The 17445-nt window shown below is 44.8% G+C and overlaps 1 long non-coding RNA gene across 1 annotated transcript; it reads right to left on the bottom strand.

Annotated features, from left to right (window-relative positions):
• Window positions 1-1065: 1065 nt before the first annotated feature.
• Window positions 1066-15897, bottom strand: LOC132813180 (uncharacterized). Its single transcript, XR_009643983.1, has 3 exons — window positions 15773-15897; window positions 6401-6507; window positions 1066-1167 (listed from the first exon to the last, which is right to left on the bottom strand). It is a non-coding gene; the product is annotated as an uncharacterized LOC132813180 (long non-coding RNA).
• Window positions 15898-17445: the final 1548 nt, after the last annotated feature.

Below are 17445 nucleotides of genomic sequence, written 5' to 3'. Positions count from 1 at the left end.
TCTGTTGATTGACCTTTTGGAGAGGCCGACACATGGACACCGCAGTATTTTATCTCACATTGTACACGTAGAATGATGGAACTTGCTTTTAATATTGCTAAAAAAGGAGGCAATGGCTTAATGGTATTCCTGCCAGATGATTGAAATGTACAGTGTTCCGATGATTAGGGATAGAATCCCAACATGGCTGATGGCAGCATCGGAATCCAATACAATCGAGAATGAAAAGGCGAATGATGACCATGAAACTATTGTCAATTGTTAGAAAACCCAACTGGTTCACTCATGTCCTGTCGGGAAGGAAACGGTCATCCTCACCTGGTCTGGCCTACATGTGACTCCAGACCCACAGCAATGTGGTTAACTCTCAACTGCCCTCAGGAAAAATACATTAAAAACTGTTAACAAATACCCCGCAGGTATCACTTAAAAAACTGGCTGTTCCCAATGGGACCATGTGAATTTCTGAACGGCCTGAACTAAAACGACATCATCTCCCCATCTCCCCTCACTCTGTTTACACCCAACTCCAGAACACTCTCATTGAGCCAAGCAGCCCTCACAGTGCAGCCCTGTCATTGTCATTGCCTGCTCACATCTACACTGCCCTCAGCCTCCTGTACTGTTCCAGTGCATCTCAATGGGAGCTCAGGGACAGCATCTCATCTTTCATTTCAGCCCTTTGTAACCCCAGAGTCAACATGGACCTCAGCAGTTTCTGAATGAACAGACAGTTGTCAGAAGATGGAACATCCCACCTGAAAAGGTACTGGAATTTGAGTCTAAAAGGAGTTTTAATGGGAAGTTTGCAGGTAATTGAAAATATCAAGTTTACAGGTTAACATCATGAAGTGGGTGATTGTCTAAATCTCAGATTCTTACAAAAGGACGAGGTGTAATTTGGATAAATCTGTGCTCCATCTCAGGCCAATATCTCCTTCCTCAGCTGCAGGGCCCAGAACAGAGCACACACCCAAAGGGTGTTCCAACCACGAATTTGTACATCTTTCTGCTTAACAAAAATATTGGAGATATTTTCCCACAAACAGAACTGACAAACCTTTCTCCTTCCACAGTTAAATGCCAATGATATTCAGATCCTGATGACTCCGTTGACTGTAAAAACTTGCTTTGAGATCCGAACTTCAATTATTCTGATTTAATATCCTATGAAATGAATTCACAAAACAAAACTCACAGTCAGTGCAGGAAGAATATAAATACATATTTTTTTCTTGGTATGTGCTTGATGTGTAAATGCCTCTCTTCAAACCTTCCCCCTCCCCCTCCCCCTCCCCCATCCTTGGAAGGGGACATGTCCATGCCCCTCACTGTACCTTGCCCCCAATAAAGATGGCGGCCATATCCCAGGACCTCTCACCGCCTGAGGGCCGTAGCCGTTTTCCCATCTGCTGCAAACGCGGGAAAGAGTTTCTAATTCAGACTAACGACCTGCACAGAGTGTAATTAAAACTTCCCAGTCTGAAGTGACTCATTACCTCTGTCTCTGAGGCCACTCTCCCCTTCCCTATTTGCGTTCCCCACATTCACCAACGGCCGAGTCACGTGACACTGCACAGGCGGAGTTACTGGTGACGTGTCATCCCACTGGCCACGCCCCTCATTCACTCCCATTGTTTGGATGACCATCTTTATCACTTGGTCCACCAGTCCCACCCCCTTTTCCTATTGGTCCGAAGCTGCCATCAATCAGCTGGACCCCATTGTGAGGTCAGTGGTGGGATCCTCCCCCTGCCTGAATCAAACCCAGAAGGTGGATGGATGGTGTCAATCAGGAACAACAAGCAGGAGGTGCTGGGAAAGCTCAGCAGGTCTGGCAGCATCTGGGAACAGGAATCTGTCCAGTGGCCCTTCCTCAGAACCGATGGGAGCTGGGAACATTAGAATCCTGGCAGTGTGGAAACAGGCCATTCGGCCCCAAAAGTCTACCCTCCGAATGGTATCCCACCCAGACCCATTCCCCTACCCTATTACTGTATATTTCTACTGACTAATGCACCTCACCTACACATCCCTGAGCATTATGGGAAATTTAGCTTGGCCAATTCAACTAACCTGCAGATCTTTGTACTGCAGGAGATAGGGGTTAGAGAGTAAATAATAGGCAGGGACAGAACCCAGAGAGAGACTGGAACATTTGGAAAGACAAAAGGAGTGGATTACAATCTGACTGGGAGGGTGCATAGCTGTTAATGGAGGGGACAGGAACCTGTGTGTGGCAGCGTCTCAGTGGAGGTGGTGGAAATGGCGACTGATGATCTACGTTCTGCTGCAAAAACAGACCCTGAGCTTCCAGCTGCCTGTCACTTTAACACATAAGCCTGTTCCCTGGCCAACATCTCTGTCTCATGTTTACTGCAGTGTTCCAGCGAGGCCAGAACATACCAAATGGCCCATATTTCAAGGACTGCAATTTCCCCTCCCATGTGGTCAATACCATCCACTTTATCTCCTCCACTTCACGCACCTCTGCCTTTGAAACCCACACCTCCAACTGCAACAAGGATAGAACCACTGCCCCCCCCGCCCCCAAAGTCCTTACCTTCCACCCAGATACAACACATCATCCCCTGCCATTTCCACCAGCTACAATCAGACCACACCACCAGATTCTTAAGGGGTTTGACAGAATAAATACTGATGTGTCTGAGGGTAAGTACTGAGAGGGGAGTCTGAAACCAGATTCTGAGTCAGTCACAGAATCAAGGGTTCTGTTTCGGATTCATCAAGTTTAAGGCAACACAGACACGGGTAAGGGGCTTCAGTAGCAATGGAGCTGGGGTGAGGAGTAGACAAGCAACGTTCAAGAGATTGGAATTCCTGGTGTTTGGGATTGTGTAGATGTCTGATCAGAAGGTCAGCTTCGCGTCAGATATAACTGCAATGCTGTAAAGAGTGTAGTTCCCAGCGAGAGGGAGAGGCTCAGCAGTCAGGGAAAGAAATTTGTCACGCAACAGGTTTAACCATTACAATGCTTCATTGGAGGAAACTGCACCTAATCGAGTAGTGGGAATGTGGTAAGCAGTTTGATAACTGAGTAACAGTGGAGTAATGGAGAGGGATGACGGGGAGGGAGAGCAGCGCATCGTCAGTGTACATGTGAAACCCAACATGGTGCTTTTGCACAATGGCACCTCCTGGCTGTGTGTACGTGAGATACAGAAGGGACCAAGGATAGATCCAGGAGGGACACCAAATGCAAGGAATTCAAAAAGGAAAGGGAGAGTGGAAATGGAGCAGGATTTTGGGAGAGAAGGACATAATCAGAAAAGACTGAACAAGGAACAATATCTGTGAATCGGTGAGGGGGACTGATGAGGAGGAGGAGGAAAAAAAAGAGTTGGAAAGTCTATGGTTTAATGAGATTAGGGTGAGGGGCTGCAGATCAGATTATCTCAGTCTTACTGACAGACAAACTCCATGTGCTCCAAACTCTTGTTGGAGGGAAGGATGGAGGAGACAGGATGATGGACAGTGTTTCACAAAGAAACAAAACCTGGGTAAGTGATGTTTAAAGTGAGTGAACAAACCTAATGTATTTAACTTTTATTCAAAATATTAAAACAAACGACTGAAGTCCTAGTTCGAATCCCAACTTGGCAGATGGCGGAATCTGAATTCAAGAAAAAAATAACCGGAATTAGGAATCTCCTAATCTCCATGGAACGATTGTCAATGGCGAAAAAAATCCTGCCAACCCGACAGTGGCCCAGCAAGCTACTCACTGTATTAATCACTGCAAAGTCTCAACAAAGGAATGAAACTAGATGGACCACTCGGCATCTAACAGGGCACCAGAAAATACAACCACAGAATCAGCCGTCTCGATGGTGCAATGTCCTCCAGACTAACATATGGAGTTTGGTGCCAAAATGTGCAGAGCTGTCTCACAGACCAATCAAGGAACAGCCTGACATACTCATACTCGTGAAATCAACCCTTACAGACAATGACCAGATACCACCATCACCATCCCAAGATATTGAGAGTGTTGTGATGGAAAGCACAACAGGTCAGGCAGCATCCGAGGAGAAGGAGAATTGATGTTTTGAGCCTAAGCCCTTCATCAGTCTGACCTGCTGTGCTTTTCCAGCACCACACTCTCGACTCTGATCTCCAGCATCTGCAGTCTTCACTTTCTCCTGAAATCTCTGGATATGTCCTGTCCCACCAGCAGGACAGACCAGGCAGAGGTGGTGGCACAGACAGGGAGGATTTGCCCTGGGAGTACTCAGCATTGACTCCGGACACCAGGAAATCTCATGGCTCCTGCTGATTACCACGTACCATCCTCCCTTGGCTGATGAATCACTTCTCCTTCATATTGAACAACATTTGGAGGCAGCACTGAGGAAGTAAAATGGTGTCAAACGTACTCTGGGTACAGGATTTCAATGTCCACAATCGAGACTAGCTCTGCAACAGAATTACTGACTGAGCTGGTCAGGTCCTAAAGGACACAGCTGTTCAACTGAGTCTGCAGTGGGTGGTGAGGGAACCAAGAGGGAAAAACATACTTTATCTCATTGTTATGAATTGACCAGCTGCAGATACCGATACTGTCATGGACAGATGTAAGAGCGACCATCACACATTCCTTTTGGAGACACAAGTCTTGGCTTAAAGTTAAGAAAAACTTCCATTGTGTTGAGTGACACTATCACCGTTCTAAATGGGACAGAGTTTGAAGAGATGTAGGATCTCAAATTGGATCTCTCTGATGTACTGTGGGACATCAACAGCAGCAGAACTGTACTCCAGCACAATCTGTAATCTCATGGGTTTGTACATCCCGCACTCACCCATCACAATGAACAGGAAAGGAGGGCATGCCATGAGCAGCACCAGGCATACCTAAAAATGACGGGCCAACCTGGTGAAGCTACTAAACAGGACCATCTGCATTTCAAACAGCATCAGCACCAAGCAACAGAGCTAAGTGATCCCACAACCAATAGATCAGATCAGAACTCTGCAGTTCTGCCACACCCAGTTGTTTAATTGTCCATCACCGTTCACAACTCATTGGAGGAAGCATCACTGATATCCCCACCCTTATATGTGAGGCTCCTCCAGCAGTACAAGGACCAGATAAGATAACAGCATTTGCAGCAATCTGCAGCCAGAAGTGCAAAGTGGGATGAACCATCTCAGCCTTCTCCAGTGGTTTCTAACATCACAGATGTGAGTTTTAAGCCAATTCTTGATGTTATTCAAACTGAATAGAAATGGTTAAGTAGTGCAAAGGCTACGGGCCCTGCCAATATCCTGGCAATAATACTGATGGCTTGTGCTCCAGAACTTGCCACCCACCAAGCCACGTACCGCTCCAGCACTGGCATCTACCCGACAATGTGGAACATTGCCCTGGCATGTTCAACACAAAAACACAGGGCAATCCAACCCAGCCAATTTCCACCCCTCAGTCCACACTCGATCAGCAGTCAAGTGATGGAAGATGTCATCAACAGGGCTACCAAGCAGCAGCTGCTCAGCAACAGCCAGCTGAGTGACACTCATTTTAGGCTCCACCAGGGCCACTCAGCTCCCGATTGTGTTACCGCCTGATTCACAACCTGACAACCAGCTGAATCCCAGAGGTGAGGTGAGGGGGACAGCCCAGTCCCACTCCAACACCACTATTTCTAGCTGATTCTACTCTTGTCTCAGCTCATATACTCTCATCCCCCTTGTGTTATCTCCAGACTCCATTATCCAAACACACTCCTGACCAGCTTCCCACATTCAACCTCCCTGTAATCTCAAGAAAACCTAAATCTCTGCTGCCCAAGTACTCCCTCATACCAAAGCTTGTTGATCCATCAAAAGGCTCCTATTCATAACCAACAACAGAGAGCCACAGAGATGTACAGCATGGAAACAGACCCTTCAATCCAACCCGTCCACGCCGACCAGATATCCCAACCTGATCTAGTCTCACCTGCCAGCATCCGGCCCACATCCCTCAATTTAAAATTCCCACCCTTGATGTAATTTTTGGTTGTGACCATCCCTAGCTCGCTGTATCTCACACCCTTTGAGACCTCGACAACCCATTCTGTTCGAGAGATTCACAATGATCTGTTAATTCATTACCTCACCTGTGTGGCTGCTTTTACAGTTGCCAAAGCAACAAGGTCTGAAATCCGCAGCCACAGGTCTGCTTTCTCCCTTTAAGACATTCCTCAAAACCTGCTTTTTGGCAATGCTTTTGGTCAGCTGACCTAATATCATCCTTCTCTGGCCTTATGTCTAAAGTTCCCAATAACATTTTTGTCAAATTATAAGCATGATAATGAAACTACAAACTGTTCTTGATTTGGACATTATCTTCAAATCATCACTGTTGCTGTAATGAATAATCTGTAATGTCTCTTACCCAACCACATTGTGGGAACACCTTCACCACACAAACTGCAGCTGTACAAGAAAGTCAAACATCACCCTCTCCCCAGGCAACAGGGCTTTGGCATTAATCACTGGGATCTGTGGAAGGAGAAACACAGTTGATGTTTCAGGGAGTGCAAAACGGATTACAGGGAATGAAAATAGTGCAGAATTTATAGTCAGAAATGTAAGGAAAATACACTTGCTCATTGGAAAAAAGAATTCTTGACTGTCAAAGATTTTCCAGAAAAAAAATAATAAGCAGCACACGGTCAGGGGCTGGGCGGCAGTGAAAAATTAACTTACAGAAATGTCTGTAAAAGTAATAGGAAAATACTAAACAGACCAAAATACACCCATTGTTCGAGACTGAGGAAGCTAGATATTGACAAAGTGGTCATGAGGGAGCCCAGAGATGGAGCAGAGCAGTATAAGCTGTTATGATCCCACAGTCAGAGATGTATAGCACCGACACAGACCCTTCGGTGTAACTCATCCATGCCAACCAGGTATCCGAACCTAATCCATTCCCATTTGCCAGCACTTGGCCCACATCCCTATAAACGCTTCCTAATCATATCATGTGTCTATTTAGATGCCTTTAACATGTTTATTTGTACTAGCCTCCACCACTTCCTCTGGCAGCTCATTCCACGCACTGCATGAAAGAGTTGTCCTCGAGGCCCCTTTGAAATTTTATTTGTTCACCCTAAAGCAATGCCCTCTACTTCTGGACACCATCACTCCAAGGAAAACACCTTGTTCATTTACTCTATTCATGCCCCTCATGATTGTATAAACCTCCATAACATCACAGCTCAGCCTATGGCACTCCAGGGAAAACAGCCCCACCCTCCAACCTCAAATCCTCCAACACTAACAACATTCTTGGAAGTCTTTTTTGAAACCTTTCAAGTTTCACAGCACCCTTCTGATAGGAGGCAGGCCAGAACTGCACACAATATTCCAAACGTGGCCTAACGAATGCCCTGTACAGCAACATGACCTCCCACATCCTGTACTCAATGCTCGAACCAATAAAGGAATATAAACTGAACACCTTCTTCACCATCCTATCTGCCTGCAACTTGACTTGCAAGAAACTATGAACCTGCAGTCCAAGGTCTCTTTGTTCCGCAAACGTCTCCAGGGCCTGGCCATTCAGTGTATAAGTCCTGCACTGATTTGCTTTTCCAAAATGCAGCACCTCACATTTATCTAAATTAAACCCCATCTGATCAATATCTCATTGTAATCTGAGGTAACCTTCTTCATTATCCACAATATCTCCAATTTTGTATGACCTGCAAACTCATTTACGATACCAAATCATTTAAATGAATGACAAAACAAATCCAGAAATAAACATCCATTTCTCTGAGTTTGAATGTGCTCTGTAAATCCTGCCCAATGACTCTGTACCACAGAAAGGCTGCACATGCGCCTGGCTGCACCTTGCCCCCTACAAAGCTGGCAGTTCCGCATGTATCCAGTGAATTCTTGCCCCGAATAAAGATGGTGACGCGTACACATACCTGCAGCCACACTGAGGCAATTCCCCATTTACTGAAAACACGAGACTGGGATGTTACAAAATATGTGTTTTCCGATGCGCACATTGTGTTTGTAAAACCTCTCCACTCATACAGAACCTCTCTCACCTCCTGCGGTTCCACAGACAGCCTTGATTTTTGCGGGTACCTATTCTCTGCCTGGTTACTCGTTTGTCCTTAGTGTGTTTGTACAATCACTTTGGATTCTCCTTAAACCTATTTCCGAAAGCTATCTCATATCCCCTTTTTGCCCTCCTGGTTTACCTCGAGTATACTCCTACTGCCCCTATACTCCTCTAGGGATTCTCACAAACACAGCTCTCTGTACCTGCCAAATGCCTCCTTCATTTTCCTGACCAGGCCCTCAATTTCTTTCGACAGGCAGCATTCCCTACACCTACCAGCCTTGGCCTTAACAGGAACATACTGTCTATATACTCTCATTGTTGCAGGCCTGTGGAGGCAATAGCAGATGAGGACAGAGAAACAATCATTCCCAGTAAAGAGGCAATGTTGGGAAAGATAACAGCCTCAAGGTAGCTGGGTCTCCTGGCCCTGATGGAATGCATTCGAGGGACTAAAGTAGATGGGGGGGAAGAATAACAAACTCGTGATAATTCACTAAAATTTGTTGGATTCTGGGATGGTTTTGACAGACTGGAAGCTGCAAATTGGTGCCACTATTTTTCAAAAAGGACCTGTTAGCTTAACTTCTGCAGTGGAGAAAATGCTTGAATCTCTCAAGGAAGTAGTGGTGAGATATCTGGGTAGAAATTGTCTCATTTCGCAGACACAGCATGGATTCATGAAAGGCAGGTCACTTTTAATGGATTTACTGGAATTATTTGAGCGCGTTGGACAAGGGGGAACCGGTGGATGTGGTGTACCTGGATTTCCAGAAGGTATTCGATACGTTGCCACACAAAAGGCTGCTGTATAAGGTAAAGATGCACAGCATTATGGGTAATTATCATTGATACAGGATCGGTTCACCAACATAATAAATAATGGGGATAAACGGGTGTTTGGATTAGTGTTGACACTACAACTGTTTGCAATTTACACAAATGTTTTGGAATTGAGGACCAAGTGTACGGTGTCAGAGTTCACATTTGATACAAAGACGAGTAAAGCAATGTCTGCAGAGTCCATTGTAAGTCTGCACAGGGATACAGATCAATTAAGTGAGTGGGTAAGGATCTGGCAGATGGAGTTCAATGTTGGGAAACGTGAGGTCATCCATTTGGGTCGGACTAACAGCAAACTGGATGATGAAATGGTGAAATATTGCAGCAGGCTGCTGTGCAGAGGGAGCTGGGTGTCCTTGTGCATGAATCACAGGAAGCTGGTTTGCAGGTACAGCAGGTAATTAAGGCAGTGAAGGGAATATTGTCCTTCATTGCCAGAGGGATGGTTATGCTGCAGCTGTACAGGGGGCTGGGGAGGCCACACCTGGAGTACTGTGTACAGGTTTGATCCCCTTACATTAGCAAGGATGTACTGGCACTAGAGGGAGTGCAGAGGAGGGTCACTAGTTTGAGTTGGGAGTTGAGAGGGTTGGTGTATGTGGAGAGATTGAGAAAACATGTTCTATACTCATTGTAATTTAGAAGAATGGGACGTTGGATAGGAAACAAATAAAATTATGAGGGGAGGAGATAAGACAGAAGCAGGGAGGCTATTTCCAATGGGGACGGGTCCAACTCCAGAGCCTCAAAATAAGGGGAGCAGATTTAGGACTGAGATCAGGAGGAGCTTCTTCAGCTAAAGGGTTGTGAATCTGTGGCATTCCCTGCTGACTGCAGCATTTGAATGCCTTTCAGGCAAAATGTAGATTTGTGAACAGGAAAGGAATTAAGGGTTATGGTGGGAGATCGGGAACGTGGAGCTGAGGCCATGAAAAGATCAGCCCTGATCTTATTGAATGGTAGAGCAGGCTGGAGGGGCCAGGTGAAAGTTCTTGCCTCGTGCCATCAAAATCAGCCTTTGTCCAATTCAGAACCTTAACATGTATATCTGGTCTATTATTTTCTGTAACTATTTTAAAACTAGTAGAATTATCAGAGAATCCCAACAGTGTGGAAGCAGGTCATTCAGCCCATCACACTGATACTGACCCTGAGAGCCTCCTCACCTCCCCCAGTAACATTGCATTTCCGAGGGCCACACAACCTACACATGCCTGAACATTACGGACAATTCAGCCTGGACAATCCACCCAACCTGCACATCCCTGAACACTGTGGACAATTCAGCCTGGATAATCCAACCTATCCTGCACATCTTTGGACTGTGGGAGGAAACCAGAGAACCCAGACAAAATCCATGCAGAATACCCCAATAAGGTGGTCATCCCTTTCTTATTTCCCAGTTCCAACGAACTAACTTCAATGGGCGTACTCCCAGCAATATCTTCCCTAAGCAAAAACATAATGCTATCCTGAATCAAAAATGCTACTCCCCCTCCTCTCTTGTCCCCCTTTCTATTCTTCCTATAGCATCTATACCCTGGAACATTAAGCTGCCAGTCCTATCCATCCCTGAGTGATACCTCTGTAGTTGCTATAATATCCCAGTGCCATGTTCAAAACCATACCCTGAGCTCATCTGCCTTCCCTGTCAGGCCTCTTCTATTGAAGTAAATGCAGTGCAACTGCTCAGTCCGACTTCATTCTGTGCCTTGCCCTTGCCTGCCTTGACTATTTGACTTCTGAACTGTACCAGTCTCAGACATACTCTTTCCTCACTATCTTATTGGGTTTACACCCACTCCCTCACTGGTTTAATGCCTCCCGAGTATCACTAATATCTCCCTGTCTGGATGTTAACACCTTCCAATTCAGGTACAATCCATCCTTCTTATGCAGGTCAACTCTACTCCAGAGGAGATCACAATGATCCAAAAAAAATGTGAATCCTTTTCCCCTGCACCAGCTCCTTAGCCACTCATCCAACATCTCCTCCTCCTCTGTAATATGGACATTTTTCAAGATGTCACCATTTATTTCCCCACATTCTATATCTCCCATGTAATTCTTCACAGTAAACACTGATGCAAAACACTGGTTTCCTATCTCGCCCATCGCCTGCAGCTCCACACAATGGCTGTCTTGCTGATCTTGGAGGGTCTCTATTTTCTCCCTAGTTAGCCTTTTTTTCTTCATGTATTTATAGAAGCCCTTCGGATTATTCTTAAACCTATTCGCCAAAGCTATCTCACGTCCCTTTTTTGCCTCCTGATTTCCCTCTTAATTATACCCCTACTGCCTTTATACTCAATTTTTTTGGATTGGAATAAATGCAAAATATAACAACCTGACAAAACAGACGAGGGCAGGACTTACTCTCAATAAAAGTAGGGCCTTGAGTAGTGATATGGGAACAGAGAGTCCGAGGGCTTCACGTCTTTGAAGTTTGTGTGACATGTAGACAGGGTGGTTAATAAGGTGCTAAGCACACTTACCTTTATTGTTCAGACCTTGGAGTACAGGAGTTGGGACGTTATGTTGGGGATGTACAAGATGTTGGGGAGGCCTCTTCTGGAATACTCTGTCCAGTTCTGGTTGTGGTGTTATAGGAAGGAGATTATTAAATTGGAGCAGGTTCAGAAGAGATTTACCAGCATGTTGCCATGAATGGAGGGATTGTGTTCTAAGGAGAGGCTGGATAGGCTGGGAATTTTTTCACTGGCGTGCACGAGGTTGAGGCGTGAGCTTATTCGAGGTTTATAAAATTAGAAAGAGTGTAGACAGGGTGAATAGCCGGGGGAGAGGGGATTCAAAACTCGGGTGCATTCATTTTGAGAAGAAATGAGAAAGATTTGAGAAAATACATGAAGGTTTTAATAAAAAAGATACACGTGTGGAATGAACTTCCAGAGGAAGTGGTAGCTGTGAATACAATTACAATATTGAAAAGACATTCAGATAAGTACATAAATAGGAAATATTTGGATGGATGTGGTCCAAGCGGAGGCAGGTACAATTAGTTCAGTTTGGAATTATGGTCGGCATGGACTGGTTGGACCACAGGGCCTGTTTCCTTGCTGTATAACATTATGACTCTAATCCTCACGATCCCTAAATTCCTCCATCCTCAACTCGCCTGATCAATGTCACCTAAACCATCCTCACAACTCTTCCTTATTTATATAATTCCTCACTAGCCACAGAACGCTCCCTATCTCAAGTCCTCCAGTTTCTCAAATCTCTGCGATATGTGCCTTTCTTTAGTTCCAACCTTGAGGATGCCCTCATTCACTCCGATTGGTTGGAGGACAAACTCGTACGACCTGGTCCTCCAGTACTGCCCTCTGGCCCTATTGGCCTGCGCTGACATCACTCACCTCACAATGGGCCCCGGATGATTGGTGGGATCCTCCCTCTCTCTGCTCTGGGATGAGCTTCATCATTCACAGTGAATGGGACAGTATCACAGAGCACAGGGGCTGGGGGCTATTCAGCCCATTGGGGCTGTACTCTCTCCCTCTGAGATGCTGCAAATCTGTCCCAATTCCCTTCCCATTTGCCCATAGCACCCCAAATCTTCCCTTAAAAAGTAAAATTCCAAATCTGTTTATGAATAATTGCTGAGTCTGTCCAGCTGCCGTTCAGACTATTCCAGATGCTCAGAACTTACTGAAGAACATAATGTTCACATATTCACTTATTATTTGCCAATTACCTGAAAATAGTTACTAAAATTGTGACATTGTTAACAATTCCCCTCTCTCTGAAAATTAAATATCTTAGAAACAAATTTGCAGCTGATCAAAATCACTGCTTAACCTTCTCAGCTCCAAGAACAATTATCTGTGCTTCTGCTAGCTCTCCACAAAAGAGGAACACATCTTATTTTCATTTATTAGTGTCATAGAGATGTACAGCACAGAAACAGACCTTTGGTCCAATTTGTCCATGCCAACCAGGAATCCTCAACAACTGGAGCCCCATTTGCCAGCGATTGGTCTGTATCACTTGAAACCCTTCCTATCCATGTACCCAATCGGATGCCTTTCAAATGTTGTAATTGTATCAGCCTCCACTACTTCATCTGGCAGCTCAATCCACACACACACCACACACAGTTTGAAAACGTTGCCCCTTAGATCCGTTTTAAATCTTTGCCCTCTCAACTTAAGCCCATGCAATTGTTTTGAACCCACCTAACTGGGGGGAAAACACCGTGGCTGTTCACCGTATCCATGCCCCTCATGATTTTATAAATCCCCATGAAGTCACCTCTCAGTCTTTGACTCTCCAGGGAAATTAACCCTGGCCTATTCAGCCTCTCCCTGTAGCCCAAATCCTCCAATCCTAGCAAAGTCTTTGTAAATCTTGTCTGAACTCTTTCAAGATTCACAACATCCTTCCCAGAACAGGGGATTTCGAACTTAAAACATAATTCCTGAAATGGCTTAATCAATGTCCTGTCCAGCCACAATTTGACATCCCAGCTTCTGTACTCAATGCATTGACCAATAAATATAAGCATACCAAACCCCACCTTCACTAGTCTGCCTATCTATGACTGTACTTTCAAGAAACAATGAACCTGCTCTCCATGGTCTCTATGTTCAGCAACATTCCCAAGGACTTTACCATTAAGTGTATAAGTCCTGCCCTGATTTGCCTTTCCAAAATCCAACAGCTTACATTTGTCTAAATTGAACCCAGTCTGCCATTCCTCGCCCCAATGGCCCATCTGGTCAAGATCCTGTTGTATTCTGAACTAACCTTCTTCATTGTCCACTACACCTCCAATTTTGGTGTCTTCTGTAAACCTACTGACCATATCTCATATTCACATCCAAGTCAATTATTTAAGGACCCAATATCCATTCCTGCAACACGCTGCTGCTCACAGGCCTCCAGTCCACAAATCAACCCTCTGCACCACCCTCTGCCTCCTACCTTCAAGCCAGTTTTGTATCCAAATGGCTAGTTCTCTCAACATTTCATGTTATCTAACCTTGCTAACCAGTCTGCTTTGTGGAACATCGTTCAGTGTCCATATAGACAACATTCACAATCTGCCTTCATCAATCATCTTTGTCACATCTTCAAAAAAAAACTCAATCAAGTTAGAGAGAGAATTTCCCACACACAAAGCCATGCTATCTATCCCTAACCATTCCTCGTCTTTCCAAATACATGTAAATCCTGTCCCTCAGAATCCATTCCAACAACTTGCCTGCCACTGACTTCAGGCTCACTGTTCTCTTGTTCCCTGGCCTTTCCTTACCACCTTTTTAAATAATGGCACATGCCTTCCAGCACCTCACCTGTCACCAATGACAATATAAACATCTCAGGGAGGGGCACTGCTATCACATTCCTAGCTTTCCACAAATGTCTGGGATACACCTTAACAGGTCCCAGGGATTTATCCACCTCAATATGATTCAACACATCCAGTACTACCTCCTCTGTAATATGGTGAGGAGCCAGGCAGCAGTGGACAATTCATTTACTGAAAGGTCTGTGAACATAATAGTAAAATACTAAACAGAGCAAAAATACACTCAGAGACTGAGGAAGCTAGATAGTGAACAAGTGGACATCAAGGTGCTCAGAGGCGAATCGGAGCAGTTTTATGATCCCACAGTCAGAGATGTCTAGCACCGAAACAGACTCTTCAGTACAACCCATCTATGCCAACCAAATATTCGAACCTAATCTATTCCCATTTGCCAGCACTTGGCCGGCATCCCTCTGAACCCTTCCTATTCAACTGCCTTTGAAATGTTACAATTTTTGTTGCCCTTTAGGTCCCTGTTGAATTTTCCCCTCTCACCCTTAACCTATATCCTCTAGTTCTGGGCTCCACCACCCCAGGGTAAACACCTTGTCTATTTACGCTATCCATGCCCCTCACGATTATATAAATCTCTTCAAAATTACACCTCAGCCTATGACACTCCAGGGAAAATGGCCCCAGTCCCTATTATGCCTCTCCCTGCAACTCAAATCCTCCAACCCTGGCAACATCCTTGAAAATCAATTCTCAAACCTTTCAAGTTTCAGTGCCTCCTTCTGATAATAGGGAGACCAGAATTGCACACAATATTCCAAAAGTGGCCTAACCAATGTCCTGTCCAGCTCCTGTACTCAACGCTCTGACCAACAAAGGGAAGCATACCAAATTTCTTCTTCACTGTCTTATCGACCTGTGACTCTACTTTCAAGGAACTGTGAACCTGCATTCCAAGGTCTCTTTGTTCAGCAAGACTCTCCAAGACCTTACAATTCAGTGTGTGAGTCCTGCTCGGATTTGCTTTTCTAAAATGCAGCACCTCACATTTATCTAAATTAAACCCTATCTGCCATTCCCCAGCCCATTGGCCCATCTGATCAATATCCCATTGTATTCTGAGACAACCTTTATCACTGACCACAATACCAACAATTTTGGTGTCACCAGCAATCTTACTAACGGTACCGCCTCTATTCACATCCAAATCATTTAAACGAATGACGAAACAAATCCAGAGAAAAAAAAATCCATTTCCCTGGGTGTGAATGTGCTCTGTGTAAATCCTGCCCTATGACTCTCTATCAGGGAGAGCTGCACATACTCCCCTCTGAACTTTGCCCCCTACAAAGATGGCGGCTGCACGTGTCCAGTGATTCGTTGCCCCGAATAAAGATGGCGGCACTGACTCGAGTCAATCGCGAAATGAGGCATTTTCCGGTTTACTGCAAAAACGAGACTGTAAATTTCAAATTTGTCTTTTCCGATGTGCACCAAATGTTCGCAAAACCTCTCAGCCTAGACCGTCAACGTTTCCTGCTGTTTATTACTTTCCTTACCGACAGCTCTCCGCCCGCACAGCCGCGCTGTCCGCGAGGATGATCACGTGGTATAATCAAGTCCCGCCTCTCATTCACTCTGATTGGTCGGAGGGCCAACCGCCTCGCCAGGTCCTCCAGCCCCGCCCCTGTACTTCCATTGGTCCACCGCTGACATCAATCATCTTGTGACCATTGTTGGCTGGAGCATGCGCACTGCTTCCTGGTTTTTGTTGCTCTGCATAAGTTACAAGAGTGAGGGACAAAGTTAAAAACACACGACCACCTGATGCAGCAGCAGCAGCGCTAGTGCTTCCAAATAAACCTGTTGGACTATAACCTGGTGTTCTGGGAATTTTAATTTTGTCCATCCTAATCCAACATCAGCACCTCCAAGTCACGAGTGAGGGAGGAATGTGTTATAAGTGATTTCTGTCTAGGCTTTCTGAATCTCCGGAGAATAGTTCCTGACACTTGGCTAACTATTCTAACTCTAGGGATCTGATTCAGAACAACCGGGTCCTGCCTCCGAACTCTGCCAACCGCGGACTGTCCTTTAACCCTTGTGTCAAGGGAGACTGTCCACAAGGTTAAGTTCAAAAAGGCGAACTCCAAGTTGACTGGTATCAGCCCTTATCCCCACCGGCTGTCACTTTTCCCGTGGCAATTCGAAATACTGCGAGACACACACAGACAGAGCAACAGATGTTTATTCAATCTTCGAAGATTGGGCGAGTTCCAAAAAGGACTTCGGAAATCGCAACGGGAGATTTTACAGCACTAATACTTATACATTATTTTTCCATTCAAATACATTGGTGATAATTTCATTGGTTTAAACATCTCACGCTATGGATTTTTCTTACATTAAAAATCATTAATGACAATTCCATTGGTTAAAGCATTTCACGCTTTTCTCTGCCAATTTCTTTAATTAAAATGTTATATTATTTTACAATTTCTGCTACTAGTTATAACATTTATTGATGTCATGAAAAGAGCTTTCATTGTATATTGCCCTCTGTGTCTAACTGAAGCATTCCTTGGTTTCTTGCCCAAGGTTACCATGTTCCTGGCATAACAGAGGTGACTTCTAGTTCATGCTTCATTATGGCCTAGTCGATCATTAGTTTCATAATTTAGTTTTTATTCATTAAACCTCAGTTTTAGTACAGTGAGTGTGTGTGTAGGTGTGTGAGTGAGTGTGTGTGTATGTATGTGTGTGAGAGTGTGTGTATGTGTGTGTGTATGTGTGTGTGTGAGAGTGAGTGTATGTGAGTGTGAGTGAGTGTGTGTGTGTGTGTGTGAGTGAGTGTATGTGAGTGTGTGTATGTGTGTGTGTGTGAGTGAGTGTATGTGAGTGTGTGTGTGTGTGTGAGTGTGTGTATGTGTGTGTGTGTGTGTAGGTGTGTGTATGTGTGTGTGTATGTGTGTGGGATATGTGTGAGTGTGTGTGTGTGTGTGAATGCATGAAACTGCAGAAATTACATTAACCATATCAATTGTATAACATAAGAACTAGGAACAGGAGAAGACAATCCTGCCCTTTGAGCTTGCTCTGCCATTCAATAAGATCATGGCTGATCACTTCGTGGACACAGAACCATTTACCCATGTTCTCACCGTATTCTTTAATTAATTATTTCTGTTTTGAAAAAAAGCTACCTTAGCTTTAAAAACGTTTACTGTACAAA

Source organism: Hemiscyllium ocellatum, unplaced genomic scaffold, assembly GCF_020745735.1.
Source record: "Hemiscyllium ocellatum isolate sHemOce1 unplaced genomic scaffold, sHemOce1.pat.X.cur. scaffold_342_pat_ctg1, whole genome shotgun sequence".
In the NCBI taxonomy this organism is placed as follows: Eukaryota; Metazoa; Chordata; class Chondrichthyes; order Orectolobiformes; family Hemiscylliidae; genus Hemiscyllium; species Hemiscyllium ocellatum.
Note: the sequence above shows the minus strand (reverse complement) of the source record. Positions and strands in the feature narration are given on the sequence as shown.